Here is a 15,861-nt window from a genome sequence, read left to right on the forward strand (position 1 = left end):
CCTATGCTGTAGTATTTTAAATCAATTATAAGCAGAAAACAAGATCTTTAAATTGTGAGTTTGCCGAATTTCATTTATATGCAGTTTACATTAATCATGAAAGAAAGTATACATGTATTCCCTATTCTATTAACCAAGGCTGAGAATTATCCTTAAAATTTAGTAAATTTAAGGCTTCTCACTTACTTATTATTGCTTTTGATGCATGAACCAGAGACATAAACGGTTCTTCTTTAATCTCCGCATGTTATTGTCTTGGGGTGGTATTTAACCTACAATTAATCTAAAAAAAAGGAAAGGCACATATTAAATTTAGTATTTTTAAAGTACATAAGATATTTGCCCAATTAGAAAGTCACACACAGAACTTATTAGGAATGGATCAGCATTTCTAAAGTCTTGAATCCACAAACTTATAAAATCTACAATCCTGTGCAATTTTATCAATCCGGTGAAATGTGCATTTTGTATCTTCCCCTCAGTATTTTATTCTGGGTTGAGCAAGAGAAGAAAAGTTTTTTGAATGTACAGGAAGTTTAATTCAAAGACAGGACACTTGAAAGACTGTTCTCTTGCTACATAGGACCCAGGAAGGGAAACAAACTCATTTCAAACCAATTTTATATTATCATAGGGATTTATGATCTTTCCATCCTGAAATATTCTGTAGCATAAATCAAAGGGTGGGAAAGCAAAGATGCATCCTTCAACATTGCACAGAACAATCTGTGTCATGCAAGAAAACTAGAAGTCACTGGTGAATAAGATACTGCCAAGTTAACGGGGCAATCCATGTTATCAAGGAGGAAGCCTGAAATGTGCCACAAGGCCTAAATTCTGGACAAGGAGAGAAAAAGGAAAATGAATGAAAAAAATATTTTCATAAATAGGTCAATTTGGGCATAAATGTTGATGATGAGTTTGGATGTGAGGGCCAACCCCCTGTCAATTCCATACCTGCAAAAGATGGCACCTCATGGGCAGTCGGAGTAGGAATCCCAAAGCTCTGAGGTTGCTCCATTCTGTTCCAGAGGTGGCCAGGAGGGGTGGACCAAGGCAGAGCCGCATATTTAAGGATACCTCTACCCTGCAAAGCTCGGATCTGCATACCTGCAGGCAGGGCTGCTTTCAAGGGGCCACCAAACACATACAGATGGAGAACAGACACGTGAAACAATGCAGGACATCGCCCAGCATCAGGAAAATGCAAATGAAACCAGAATGAGATACCACCACCTTACACTAGTCTGACTGGCTAAAATTAACAACTCCGGAAAGAATAGAAGTTGGCAAGGATGCAGAGAAAAGGGAACCCTCTTTCTAGGGGCTACTTTCAAAAGTAGGCCACCCCTATCTTTCAAGGGGTGATAGACACAGAAAGACTAGGATGTTGTCACTTGACAACAAATTTTCCTAAATGGGAGCAAACATTACTAGAGATATTAATAGCAGGGTTCTTTCTCCTGCCTTCCAGGATGATGCCTTTAACTTCTTTTCCTTTTTTATTTTTATTTCCCCAAACCAAGCCCATTAAGTCAAATCTTGCCACAATTCCTGGCCAGCAACGTGGTTACTGCTATTTGGTCCTATATTGACCGAGTGCACCCCCATAACCCCATCCATATACCCTCACCCCACAGTCCCTCCACCTCTAGTTCCCTGAGGGTGAGAAGGTTCTGGGAGGTCCCTAGGAAAAAACAAACATTTATTAATGCTCCCCACAGCTGAACACAAGGCAAAACTTCCTCTCTGTGGCCACAAAGACCCCCTTCCTGTACCCTCCCTCATCCTCCAGCCCTCCCTCTAGAACATTATATTCTTTTTACTCTCAGTGAGGATGAAGGACAAAGTTAGTCAACATAGAAAGTAGAGTATAGGATACCCTTTTCTGGAGAGCCCTCCGCCCCAGCTCTTTACCTGGTGCTTGTAACAAGCCAGTAGTGGAATAAGAGTTCTGTGTCCATGGCAACCCCAAACAACATATTCCGGGTGGTCCTGAGATAGTAGTAGAGTGGGGAATACATTGAACTTGGTTCCACACTGATTCCAGTTGGTCCTGAGTTTGTAGTAGTAGAGTGGGGTATACCATGAACTTGGTTCCAGGCTATAGGGTCTTAAAAATAGATGCAGTTCTCCTTAAAGATGAGGAATGGGGGAATACCAAGATCAAAGATCTGAGGATAATAATCTCACAGCAGATTGTCTCATCTTATACCTTTTATTTTGCAAGAAAGAGAATAAATCAGAGGGCTGTATGTTTTCTGGATAACCCTAAATTTGACTAAAATAGGCAAGGTTGATACAGGACTCAGGACAAAAATTATTTATGCAAGCTATCATTTCATGGGATTGAGAGGAAGCAATCAAATATTAAGTTTAGGGGCACCTGGGTGGCTCAGTGGGTTAAAGCCTCTGCCTTTGGCTCAGGTCATGATCCCAGGGTCCTGGGATCAAGCCCTGCATCAGGCTCTCTGCTCCGCGGGGAGCCTGTTTCCTCCTCTCTGCCTGCCTCTCTGCCTACTTGTGATCTCTGTCAAATAAATAAAATCTTAATAAAAAACAAAAGCAAATATTAATTTTAAATCTAAAATATTCCCATTTTCCTGGTAGAGCAAACCTGAGGTGGATACAAGTGCCAAAGAAAGGAAAACAAATATGGAAAGGAAGTTTTAAAAATATAGATGAAACATCAGAAATTTCTGTATGAAAATTATAATTACCACAAAAAGGAATGAGAAACACCTGTTTGACAGTCCGTGTTGGTACATGTTCTGATGCCTAATAAATGGTCACAGCTGAAGTCACAGAAAAGAAATTAAGGTCATACTTATTTAATATTTCTGCAAGTTCTTGGCAAGGTACAAAAATGAATAAAACATGCTCACTGACTTCAGTATCATGTTGTTGACCCCAAGACTAGATCATTTTGAAATATGCCCAGAGCATTCTGTCCTCTGTGACAAAGAACTGCTCTAAACAGAAATTATTTTACCAGAGCCTTGTGTTCCCTAAGGGAAAGGCAAGAAGACAACCTTACCCCTTCTAGACTTCCCGTCTCCCATAAGAGGATGATAAAGAGACTAAGAAACTCTTTTGAAGTTCACAATATTTGTTTCTTCTCAGGTCGTAAATATTTTATTAAAAACTGAAGTTTTAAAATAACTGCAAATCACTGATTTTTCCCTTTCCCAGGGTTCACTGTTGTTCGTTTAGTGACTTTTCTGAATTCTGATTAGAAATTTCTAATTCAAAATTCTGTAAAGTCTCTATTCTTTATAAAATGTGGCCACTGAAGTCAGCTTGATTAGCATGATGGTCAGCTAATAAACGTACAGATTCCCTCAGGTGCCTGGGAAGCACTAAGTCTCTCCATAGACACAAGAATTTTCATGTACTGTTTGAGCATGCTTTCCACACAGCCAGGCAGGTTACAGGTCCACGATAACCTGCACCTATGCAGGGCACAAGAACATTGGCCAGGGATAAGAAAGACCTGAAAAGACCTAAATGTTTCAAGTAGGCAAACTCCTGGACCTGTGTACAGCCTTAGAGGTGCAGGTGGCCTTCTAGAGTCCCAGGAATATGCTGCAGCTTTTCAAACTCTCTATGGATATCTCATTACACAGCTTTTTCTCTTGCCCCAACTATTATCTATACCTCAGGCAGCCGTGATGTTCAACAGTGGTCTCTGATTCACTGATTTCAACAAATGTCCCCAGGGCAAAGGCTGGGTAAGCTCGAAGTCAGGCCACATAAAGATAATCTTGTGAGTGGGCTCTTGCAGGGACCCACTAGATAGGTCAAATAATGACATTTCTCTGGGAACAGGCCTTTGAATAGCTCTAATCCCCTTCTGTCCCCTCTATTGGCACCCAGAAGACTGGTTTTCACCATGATTGCAAGACGTTGGTCTTCAAGGCTACCATGGAGCCAGGGATAGTGTAATACGAATGGTGCAAGATAGAACACCACAAAGTTCTCTGTTCTCATCAAAATCCAGAGTATATTCTTCAATAAATGCTCCCCCAGGTTGCTGCAATGCTTTGGTTAATTTCCAGAGTTCTGGAAAAGAGGATTCTGACCATTTTCACCAACATTCTTGCTATTTTTATAAAGGGAAGAATTTTTAGAGATCCCTGCTTTGCCATTTTCACTGGCATTACTTCTAAAAATACCTCTTAAAAAAATAAAAGATTTTATTTATTTGTTTATTTGACAGAGAGAGAGAGGGAGAGATCATAAGTAGGCAGAGAGGCAGGCAGAGAGAGAGAGGAGGAAGCGGGCTCCCTGCTGAGCAGAGAGCTGGATGCAGGAGCTGGATTCCAGGACCCTGGGATCATGACCTGAGCTGCAGGCAGAGGCTTAACCCACTGAGCCACCCAGGCACCCCCTAAAAATACTTTTAAATACATTGCTAAATTTAAAAAAGAAGGGAAGTATGAAATGATCACAGGCACACAAACACACATACATACATGCATACACACATACACACTCTGGTACTGAAACTAAAGTGGTAAATGACACAGAAGCCTGGAATGCTTTGGAAATATGTCAAGCCAAAAAATCTAGAGTTTTGTTAGTTAACATTGTGGCTGCCTGAAGTGCTAAATGGGAAGTGGGGCAAACAATAGGCTGGCCAAAATGCTAGGAAGGGAGGAAGGAGGGAAGAAGGGAGGGAGGGAGGGAAGGAGGATAGAGAGGGAAGGAGGGAGGAAAGGAAGGGAGGAAAGTTGTGAAATGAGATGTCAAGAAAAGTTCTAACATATTCCTGGGAATCTAGAGTTTTGTTGGTTACCCACGTAATAGGATTGGAATTTGACAAAGTGGTGAGCTAAATCTAAGACCTACATGTAAATCCAGGCACCCAGATTGGTTATATGTTTAATTGGAAAAAAAAAAAACAAACCAAACTTGAAAAAAACCTATATGTTAACAGAATGACCAACAAGCAAATCAGTGTCTCTGTTGGCATTGGGTTTAAAAATATTAATAATTTTAATAGTCTCGTTAATGTTTTGTAACCAGCTTTATGCTCTTAATGGGATTTGAATTGATGCTATACTCACAGTTCAAGAAACCTCAGTCCAATCAATTAAACTGAAGTGGTTCCTGATTGGTAGTGACCCTAGCACCCAGCAGAAACCAAAGAAAATCACCTCAATTTAGATCCCTCAGGATTCCCAAAACTAAGGTTCTTCCAAATATGAGCTCTTAACACCATCCAGCAAACACATGAGGAATCATACCCTCGTGAACAGAAGTCAACAAAAATTATTTAAAAAAAAAAAACATGGAAAGACTACAGAAATTAAAGTAAGAAACTTTATGTTCAGGAAATACATTTAAATTATGGCATACACAACTATGAATCATTGAACATTATATCAAAAACTAATGATGTACTAGATGTTGGCTAACTGAATTTAAGTACAAAAAAATAAATAAAAATATGTTTGAAGTGAATAATAGAGATAAACACTACCTGGAACAGAAAGAAAGGCCATTGGCTTGCTTTGGAACTTTGATTTTTTGAAGCGGATGATTCTAGAGCTTGGACTTGAAGGACAATAAATAAAAAGGCAGGAAGAAAAATGTGGTGAGGAAATTCCAGACAGAAAAATCATAAAAAACAATTACACAGAAGTCCTGAACAGCATGGGGACTTTTGGGGAAACTAAACATCTATTACTCCCATAAATAACATGCAGAGCAGGGAGTAGCAGAAGTTGCAAATATAGCCCTATACAACATATTAAGTAGTACAGACTTTATTTGCCAGCAAATTCGACAATCTGGAAGAACTGGATAAACTCCTAGACACATACAATCTTCCAAAACTGAATCAGGAAGTAATTGGTCTGTTCAGATTTTATATTTCTAGCAATGAAATTGAATCAGTAATCCAAAAATTTCCAAACAAAAGTCCTGGACCAAATGAATTCATAGGTGAATTCTACTAAACATTTTTCAAAGAGTTAATACCTATCCTCTTCAATATATTTTAAAAAAATAGAGGAAGAAAAATTTCCAAATATAGTCTACAAGGCCAGAATTACCCTGATAGCAAAACCAGACAAAGACACTACAAAAAAAGAAAACTACCAACCAATATCTCTGACCAACAGAGATACAAAAATTCTCACAAAATATTAGCAAACTGCATTCAGCAATACATTAAAAAGATCTTTCACCACCATCAAGTGGGATTTATTCTGGAAACAACAAGGATGGTTCAATATTCACAGATCAATATGATACACATCAATAAAGGGTAAAAAATCATGTCATCCCAGTAGGATTTTGTCAAATGCTTTCTCTGTACCAACTTCTGTCCATGATAAAAACTCAACAAAGTATTTTTAGAGGAAACACACATCAATATAATAAAAGCCACATATGAAAACGCACAGCTAACATGATACTCAATGGCGAAAAACAGAGTTTTCCCTCTAAGATCAGCAACAAGAAATGGATGTCCATTCTTACCCTTTTCATTCCACATAGTACTGAAGTCCTACCACAGCAATCAGACAAGAAATACAAGCCATCCAAATAGGTAAGGAAAAAGTCAAATTGTCACTTTTTGCAAATGACATAATACTATACATAGAAAATCCTAGACCCCACCAAAAAACTATTCAAATAAATGAATTTAGTAAAGTATCAGGATACAAAATAAATGTACAGAAATTAGTTGTGCTCCTATACACTAATAATGATGTACCAGAAAAAATGAATAATTCCATTTACAATTATGCCAAAAAGAATAAAATAGCTAGGAATAAACTTAAGCAAGGGGATGGAAGACCTGTACTCTGAAAACCATGAAACACTGATAAAAAAAAAACACTGAAGATGACACAAATGGAAAGATATTCCATGCTCATTGATTAAAAAAAACAAACCTCACAAGATTAATTTCTCCAAAGATTTTTTTTAGAGTAATCTCTACACCAATGTAGGGTTCAAACTCACAATGCCAGGATCAAGAGTCACATGCTGTACAAGCTGAGCCAGCCAGGGACCCAGAAAAATTTAATCTTGTTAAAATGTCCACACTACCCAAAATAGTCTACAGATTCAATGCAATCCCTCTTAAAATGCCACCAACATTTTTCATAGATCTAGAACAAAGAATCTTAAAATTTGTATAGAACCCAAAAGACCGTGAATACCAAAGGAATTTTGAGAAAGAAGAACAAAGCTGGAGTTATCACAATCACAGATTTGGGGATATATTATAAAGCTGTAATAATCAAAACATTATAATACTGGCACAAAAATAGACACATAGATCAATGAAACAGAATAGAGAACCCAGAAATAAACCCACCCTTATAGGGTCAACTAATCTAGAGACAAAGGAAGCACAAATATACAATGGGGAAAAGATAGTCTCTTCTATCTTTAGTGTTAAGTCTCTTTCTATCTCTAGTGTTAAGAAAACTGGACACACACATGCAAAAGAATGAAACTGCACCACCTTATTATTCCCATATATAAAATAAATTCAAAATGGACTAAAGACCCAAATGTGAGGCCTGAAACCATAAAACTAGAGGACAGCACAGGCAGTAATTTCTTTGACATCAGCTGTAACAACATTTTTCTCAGGCTAGGGAAACAACAGCAAAACTAAACTATTGGGACCACACCAAAATAAAAAGCACAGTAAAAAAAAAAAAACCATCAACGAATTGAAAATTGAAAAGCAACCTACTGAATGGGAGAAGATATTTGCAAATGATATATTTAATAGGAGTTAATAACAAAAATGCATATAAAATTTCTACAACTCAACACCAAAAAAAAATAATCCAATTTTAAAAATGGGCAGAAGACTTGAATAGACATTTTTCCAATAAGACATATATACACATGGCCAACAGACATATGAAAACATGTTCAACATCACTCATCATCAAGGAAATGAAAATCAAAACCATAATCAGATATCACCTTACACTTGTCAGAATGACTAAAATCAAAAACACAAGAAACCAATGTTGATGAAGATGTAGAGAAAAAGGAACTCTAATGCACATTTGGTGGAAATGGAAATCAGTGCATCCACTCTGGAAAATTGTATAGGGGTTCCTCAAAAAACAGAAAATGCAAATACCATATGATCCAGTAATTCCACTACTAGATATTTACCCAATGAAAACAAAAACACAAATTCAAAAAGATACTGCACCTCTATGTTTACTGCAACATTATTAACATTATTTATCACAGCCAAAATATGGAAGCAATCCAGTTGTCCATCAGTAGACGAATGGACAGAGAAAGTGGAATACTGCTTAGCCATAAAAGGATGAAATCTTGTCATCTGCAACAACATGGACCCAGAGAGTATTATGCTAAGTGAAACAAGTCAGACACAAATAGACAAATGCCATATGATTTCACTAATATGTGGAATCTAAAAAACAAAACAAATAAGTAAACAAAAAGCAGAATCAGACCCCAAAATACAGAGCATAAATTGATGTTTACCAGAGGAGAGGGGAGAGGGGGGATGGGCAAATTGACTGAAGGGGAGTGGGAGATACAGGCTTCTAGCTATGGAATGAATAAGCCATGGGGATTAAAGGTACCACATAGGGAATCTATTCAATGGTAATGTAATAATGTTGTATGGGGACAGATGGTAACTACACTTGCGAGAATAGCATAAGGCGTAGACTTATCCAATCACTATATTGTATAACTGAAACTAATGTAACTTTGTATGTCAACTATACTTCAATTAAAAAAAAAAAGTAGTACATTCTCTGACATGGGCCATAGCAATTTCTTTCTAGATAGGTCTCCTGAGGCAAGGGAAACAAAAGCAAAAAATTAATGAACTACATCAAAATAAAAAGCTTCTGAACAACAAAGGAAACAATCAGCAAAACTAAAAGGCAACCTACAGAATGGGAGAAGATATATACAAAGGACATATGTGATAAAAGACTAGTATCCAAAAGATATAAAGAACTGATTCAACTCAACACCCCTCAAAATGAATAATCCAATTAAAAAGTAGGCAGGGGTGCCTGGGTGGCTCCGTCATTAAGCATCTGCCTTTGGCTCGGGTCATGTTTCCAGGATCCTGGGATCAAACCTGGCATTGGGCTCCCTGCTCTGCAGGAAGCCTTCTTCTCCCTCTTCCACTCCCCCTGCTTGTGTTCCCTCTCTCACTATGTCTCTCTCTTTCCAAAGACAACCTACAGATAGCCAACAGACACATGAAAAGATGCTCAACATCAGTTATCAGGAAAACACAAATCAAAGCTACAATATCACCTCACACCTATCAGAATGGCTAAAATCAACAACACAAGAAGCAACAGGTGTTGGCAAGGATATGGAAAAAGGGCAAACCTCTTACATTGTTGGTGGGAATGCAAACTGGTACAACTACTCTGGAAAACAGTATGCAGTTTCCTCTCAAAAAATTAAAAATAGGGGCGCCTGGGTGGCTCAGTGGGTTAAAGCCTCTGCCTTCGGCTCAGGTCATGATTCCAGGGTCCTGGGATCGAGCCCCGCATCAGGCTCTCTGCTCAGCGGGGAGCCTGCTTCCTCCTCTCTCTCTGCCTGCCTCTCTGCCTACTTGTGATCTCTGTCTGTCAAATAAATAAATAAAAGCTTTAAAAAAAATAAAAAAAAATTAAAAATAGAACTACCATATCATCCAGCAACTGCACTACTAAATATTTACTCAAGGAATATAACAATACCAATTCAAAAAGATACATGCACCTACGTGTTTATAGGTTTATAAGCAGCATTATCTACTATAGCCAAATTATGGAAACAGCTGAAGTGTCCATCAATTGAGGAATGGATGAAGATGTGATTATATATATATATATATATATATATATCGAGTGTGTGTATATATAGACCTGTAAGTATTATAGACACATAAATATGTATAGCTATATATATATATGTGTGTGTGTGTGTGTATTGATATATATGGAGAGAGAGAGAGAGTAAATGTCCATAATGGAATATTACCTGGCCATAAAAAGTAAGGCATTTGCAATGCCTTTTGCAATTTGCAATGACATGGATGGAGCTACAGAGTATTATGCTAAGTGAAATAAGTCAGTCAGAGAAAGACAAATGCCATAGGATTTCACTTATATCTGGAATTTAAGAAACAAGGCAAATGAACAAAGGGAAAAGGAGACAGAGGGAAGCAAAGAGAACAAATATGGCTACCCGAGGGAAAGTGGGGGGATGGCTGAAATAGGTGATTAAGGAGTGCACTTGTTGTGATGAGTACTGGGTATTGTACAGAAGTGTTGAATTACTATATTGTACACCTGGAACTAACATAGCATGGTATGTTAACTAATGACTGAAATAAAAACTTAGAAGAGGTATAGACTTTAGTAGGCAATACAAATCAGCTGAAGGATTTTAAGCAGGGGCATTTCATGATCATTTTGTTTTAGGTAGGCTGTCTAGCAATAGTGAGGGAAAGAATTTAAGAGGGACAACTGAAGGATTAAAGAGCCGACAGTAGGCTACTACACAGCTTAGGTAAGAGACACTATGGGGCGCCTGGGTGGCTCAGTGGGTTAAAGCCTCTGCCTTCGGCTCAGGTCATGATCCCAGGGTCCTGGGATCGAGCCCCTCATCGGGGTCTCTGCTCAGCAGGGAGCCTGCTTCCCTCCCCCCACTGCCACCCTCCACCCCACCCCACCGCCCTGCCTGCCTCCCTGCCTACTTGTGATCTCTGTCTGTCAAATAAATAAATAAACTCTTAAAAAATTTTTTAAAAAAAGGAGACACTGAGGGCTGAGAAACCTTGGTAGTAAGAATTGAGAGGAGACACAGACTTGAGAAACAGACCAAAATGTGTAAAACCTGTGAACGTGGAACTTGCTATGTGGAAGATGGAGGGGGAAATGGCTCCCTTGTTCCTTTCCTATGTGGTCCTTCTTGATACTGGAAATAAGGAGGAAGATAGGTTGGTGGCAACGAAAGATAACGGGTTCCATTTTGAAGATTTTAGGTTTAGGTCCTTGTGGAAAACCAAAGCTAGGAATGTATAACAAGCAATTAAAGCGTGAAGCTCAGAGCAGTCAGCCCTGACAACTAACCACCTGAGTGTATAACTTGCCTAAGGAGATTGTAGGGGGGTGGGAAAAAGCGGCAGCCCCATTGGGCTCTCTGCAGGCTGGGGAGCCTATTTCCCTTCCTCTCTCTCTGTCTGCCTCTCTGCCTACTTGTGATTTCTCTCTTTCAAATAAATAAAGTCTTAAAAAAAATTATTCAGCAATGAAAGAGAATGAACGGCTGACATGTGCTGCAAGTTGGATGAACTTAGAAGACAACACACTACCTGAAGGAAACCAGGTATAAAAGACCACAGGTTATAGGATTCCATTTATATGAAATGCCCAGAATAGGCATCCCTTAGAGACGGAAAGTAGATTAGAGGTTGCCCAGGTCTTGGGTGGAGGGTGGGGAGAAGAATAACGGGTATGAGGTTTCTTTTTGGAGTCAAGAAATCCTAAAATTAGATTGTGATGATAACCGTGCAACTCTGTAAATACACTAAAATCCACTGAACTGCATACTTTAAAAGGATGAGTCATAAGGTATAGGAGCTATCTCAGTACAAGCTTTTTATTTTATTTTTTGAATTGTATTTAAATTCAGTTAACCATATCATATGATCTCCCTGATATGAGGGAGAGGAGATGCAACATGGGGGGTTAAGGGGGTAGGAGAAGAATAAATGAAACAAGATGGGATTGGGAGGGAGACAAACCCTAAGTGACTCTTAATCTCACAAAACAAACTGAGGGTTGATAGGGGGAGGGGGGTTGGGAAAGGGGGGTGGGGTTATGGATATTGGGGAGGGTATGTGCTATGGTGAGTGCTGTGAAGTGTGTAAACCTGGCGATTCGCAGACCTGTACCCCTGGGGATAAAAATATATGTTTATAAAAAATAAAATTAAAAAAAAAAAAACGCAAAAGAAAAGCTTGTTAGATTACTGTCGTTCTTTCCTTCCCACTTTTGCCTTATTTTCAAAGTAGAAGGAAAGAAGGAAAGGAGAAAAAAAAAAATTCAGTTAACCAGAGTCTATTAGTTTCAGGCAGAGTTTAGTGACTCAACATCCGCACATAACACTCTGCTCATTCCATCAAGTGCCTTCCTTCAAGCCCACCGCTCAGTGAGTCCATCCCCTCACCCACCTCACGTCCAGCAACAGTCACTTAGTTTCCTAGTGTTAAGAGTCTCCTATGGCTTCTCAATAAAAACTTTTAAAAAATCCCTCATTTCCATCCACCTCAGGCGAGGCAAACACGGAAACACATCCTCCACCACACCTTGCCTGATGCACGGTAGGGCCGTCATTAAGTGTAGAATCTCCCCAATGAAAGATGAAGGCAGGGGCCTCCGCGGGCACCAGGGAGATGCAGCATGGGAGATCAGCTTCACCGGAAGCAAGCCCCCCAGGACTATGTCCGAATACGGATCCTCCACCTTGTGGACATGGGTTCTGCAAGGAGAGTTTGGGACATTTACCTCTCCGCGGGGGGGGGGGGGGGGGGGGGGGGTTGGGGGGGGGCAGACGCTGAGTGAGGTTTCTGTTCTTCTGACCGGGTCCCACTTCTCTCAGGGCGGGAGAGGCTGTTCTCCAAGCCCCTGCGGCAACTGCAGCAAGGCCTTAAGCCAGGCCCTCACCTTGGGCACTTTCCAAAGCGCCTTTTCCGTTCGTTCCCTGTCGTACCACGCCTGCTTAAACCACAGTAACAGACAGATGAAATCTGGGCCTTAGAGTCCCGGCTCACCCAAGCCCCAACAGCCAGTACCCGGTGGGGGAGGGGTGGTCAACACAGTGGTCAATATTATTCCTACCTTATTTCACTGTGTCCCTGGAGTTCCAGTGCCGAGGGTGTCCACACCCTGGGGCCCGTCCCCGGAGAGGCTTCGGAGCACCATCTGAGGCCCGGAAGTGAAAGTGCCCCGAAGGGCTCCAGTAAGCCCCCAGAGGGTGCAGGCTGAAAGGACCCTCAGGCATCCAGAAAGCCTGCCTGACCCTCCTCTGGGAGGTTCGGTGCGCAACTCTGGTCTCGCAGAAGCAAAGGTGGTAGAATTCTGCACCCTCAGGTCAAGTCTATGAACACCTCCACCAGGAAGCTGGAGGTGGGCCCTCGCGAAACAGGGCTCCTGACACTGGCCCCGTCCCAAAGCGTGCTGGGCGAGGCCTCCTTGCAGAGAGTGCTCAGGTGGCTTTTTAACTCTCCCAAATAATCCGTAAGGGCCAGTCACGTGTGCAGCTCCAGAGGCTGGGGCAGGGCCATGAGTAGGCAAGATAGGGAACCAAGCCGAAAGTCACAATGCAGTGTGACAGCGAAAGGAAGGGTCAAGGACTGTCTCCCAGAGGGACAACTCTTTCACAATAAAAGGAAGGAAAGGGGAAAGTAGGGGTGGAACGTGAAATTCACCGAAGGTTTGTGGATGGAAAGCTCCCATCCGATGGCTTATGGTTCTTCTGTGAAATGGGGGCTCCAAACCATCTACTAGGGGAACGAAAATTGGGGGAAAGTGCAGTGGCTTTGAGTAGGAAGGTGGAGGGGTTGACTAAGGAGATGATGTTGTGAGCTCCAGAGGCAGGAAGCTTTGTGGTGGGTTCACCCGGGCTAAGTACAGTGCCCTGCTTTGCCTGCCTTCTCTCACTTTTCCCCTCCCCAACTGATGTTTTGTTCCTTGTTCCAGGGCCCAATTTGTTGGAACCTAAACTATAATAGTCCATTCTTGTTCATTTTGGCCACTGGGGAGGGGTGATGAGGGGGCAAATGTGTCTTAAAGCCTCCTAAAGGGAAAAGGTAATAATGAAAAAAGGCTGAGAAATATTGGTTTAGATATATGATTTATCTCAAATTTATTTTTGTGTATAGTGTAAGGTATGCTTCCAAATTCATTTTTTTCCTTTTGCATATGTTTATCCACTTTCTTTTTTCTTTTTTTTTTTGTTTTTTGTTGTGTTTTGTTTATCCACTTTAAGCAGCACCATTTGTTGAAAAGACCTTTTTCCCCATTGAATTACCTTAGCACCATTGTCAAAAATAATCTACTATATATGGGTCTCTTTCTGAACTCTATTCTGTACAATTGCCTTTTTTGTCTGTCTGTTTTTATGCCTAAACCACAGTGTCTTGATTATCTCTATAGGAAGTCTTAAATAGTGTAATCCTCTAGCTCTTTTCTTTTCTGAGACTGATTTGGCTATTCTTAGTGCTTTGCAGTTCCATGTTAATGTTAGAACCAGCTTGTTGTTTTCTATAGAAAGGACCCCTTGTATTTTTATTGGGACTGTGGTCAATCCAGAGATCAATTTGGAGACCAACGAACTTGAATCTTACACTCCATCAACATGACATAACTGTCTACTTATATAGGTTTGTGTCTTTTGTAGATAGGTTTATGTATTTGATGATTTGCAAGTCATAATTTTTATTTCATTTCTCAATACTTTTTTTTTAAAAGATTTTATTTATTTATTTGACAGAGAGAGATCACAAGTAGACAGAGAGGCAGGCAGAGAGAAAGAGAGAGAGGGAAGCAGGCTCCCTGCTGAGCAGAGAGCCCGATGCGGGACTCGATCCCAGGACCCTGAGATCATGACCTGAGCCGAAGGCAGCGGCTTAAACCACTGAGCCACCCAGGCGCCCTCAATACTTTTTTTTTAAAGTAATCTCTACACCCACCATGGGGCTTGAACCCACAACCTCAAGATCAAGAGTTACATGCTTCATCAACTGAATAAGCCAAGCGTCCCTCAATAGTTTCTCGCTAGCATATAGAAACACAGCTGTTTTTCTTTTATAATTTAATGAGTCAGGCAATTATCCATCTAACTGCAAATATTAGATTCATGACAATAATATTATTTGTGTTACTATTAATATAAAACAAATCCAAAATACTAATGAATAGCAATATCACATTGGATATGAGACATTATTTCTTTATATAAAATATTGCTGGGGGAACAATTGCCAATTCATACCAAAGTGATAAGGATAAAGAAAATACTATAGAACATTGGGTTTCTATAAAATACAGTGAAGTATTTTATAATACAGCAAAGTATTAAAATACTTTGGAAAACTATTTTAAAAAACTTTTACAAATAACAAAATTATTTTAAAAACTTTTTTACAGTATTTTTACAGTATTTAAAAATACTGTAAAAAGTATTTTTAAAAATACTTTTACAAATAAAAGTAAAAATACAGCAAAGAAGCTTTTGATTTTGATGAAGTCCCAAAAGTTTATTTTGGCTTTTGTTTCCTTTACCTTTGGAGATATATCTTGAAAGAAGTTGCTGTGGCTGATATCGAAGAGATTACTGCCTATGTTCTCCTCTAGGATTCTGATGGATTCCTGTCTCACGTTGAGGTTTTTTATCCATTTTGAGTTTATCTTTGTGTACTGTGTAAGAGAATGGTTGAGTTTCATTCTTCTACATATAGCTGCCCAGTTTTCCCAGCACCATTTATTGAAGAGACTGTCTTTTTTCCACTGTATATTTTTTCCTGTTTTGTCGAAGATTAACTGACCATAGAGTTGAGGGTCCATATCTGGCCTCTCTCCTTTGTTCCACTGGTCTATGTGTCTGTTTTTATGCCAGTACCATGCTGTCTTGGTGATCACAGCTTTGTAGTAAAGCTTGAAATCAGGTAACGTGATGGCCCCAGTTTTATTTTTGTTTTTCAACATTTCCTTAGCAATTCGGGGTCTCTTCTGGTTCCATATAAATTTTTGGATTATTTGCTCCAGCTCTTTGAAGAATACCGGTGGAATTTTGATTGGAATGGCATTAAAAGTATAGATT

General features: G+C 39.8%; 1 protein-coding gene and 1 pseudogene across 1 annotated transcript in view; both read right to left on the reverse strand.

Annotated features, from left to right (window-relative positions):
• The window catches only part of LOC125095623 (phosphatidylinositol 3,4,5-trisphosphate 3-phosphatase TPTE2-like), a 62,751-nt pseudogene extending 60,787 nt beyond the window's left edge, over positions 1-1,964 (reverse strand).
• LOC125096359 (28S ribosomal protein S31, mitochondrial-like) overlaps positions 1-15,861 on the reverse strand; it is a 764,428-nt gene that overhangs the window by 63,871 nt on the left and 684,696 nt on the right. The window lies entirely within an intron of this gene.

This window comes from Lutra lutra, chromosome 3 (assembly GCF_902655055.1).
Source record: "Lutra lutra chromosome 3, mLutLut1.2, whole genome shotgun sequence".
Classification (NCBI taxonomy): domain Eukaryota; kingdom Metazoa; phylum Chordata; class Mammalia; order Carnivora; family Mustelidae; genus Lutra; species Lutra lutra.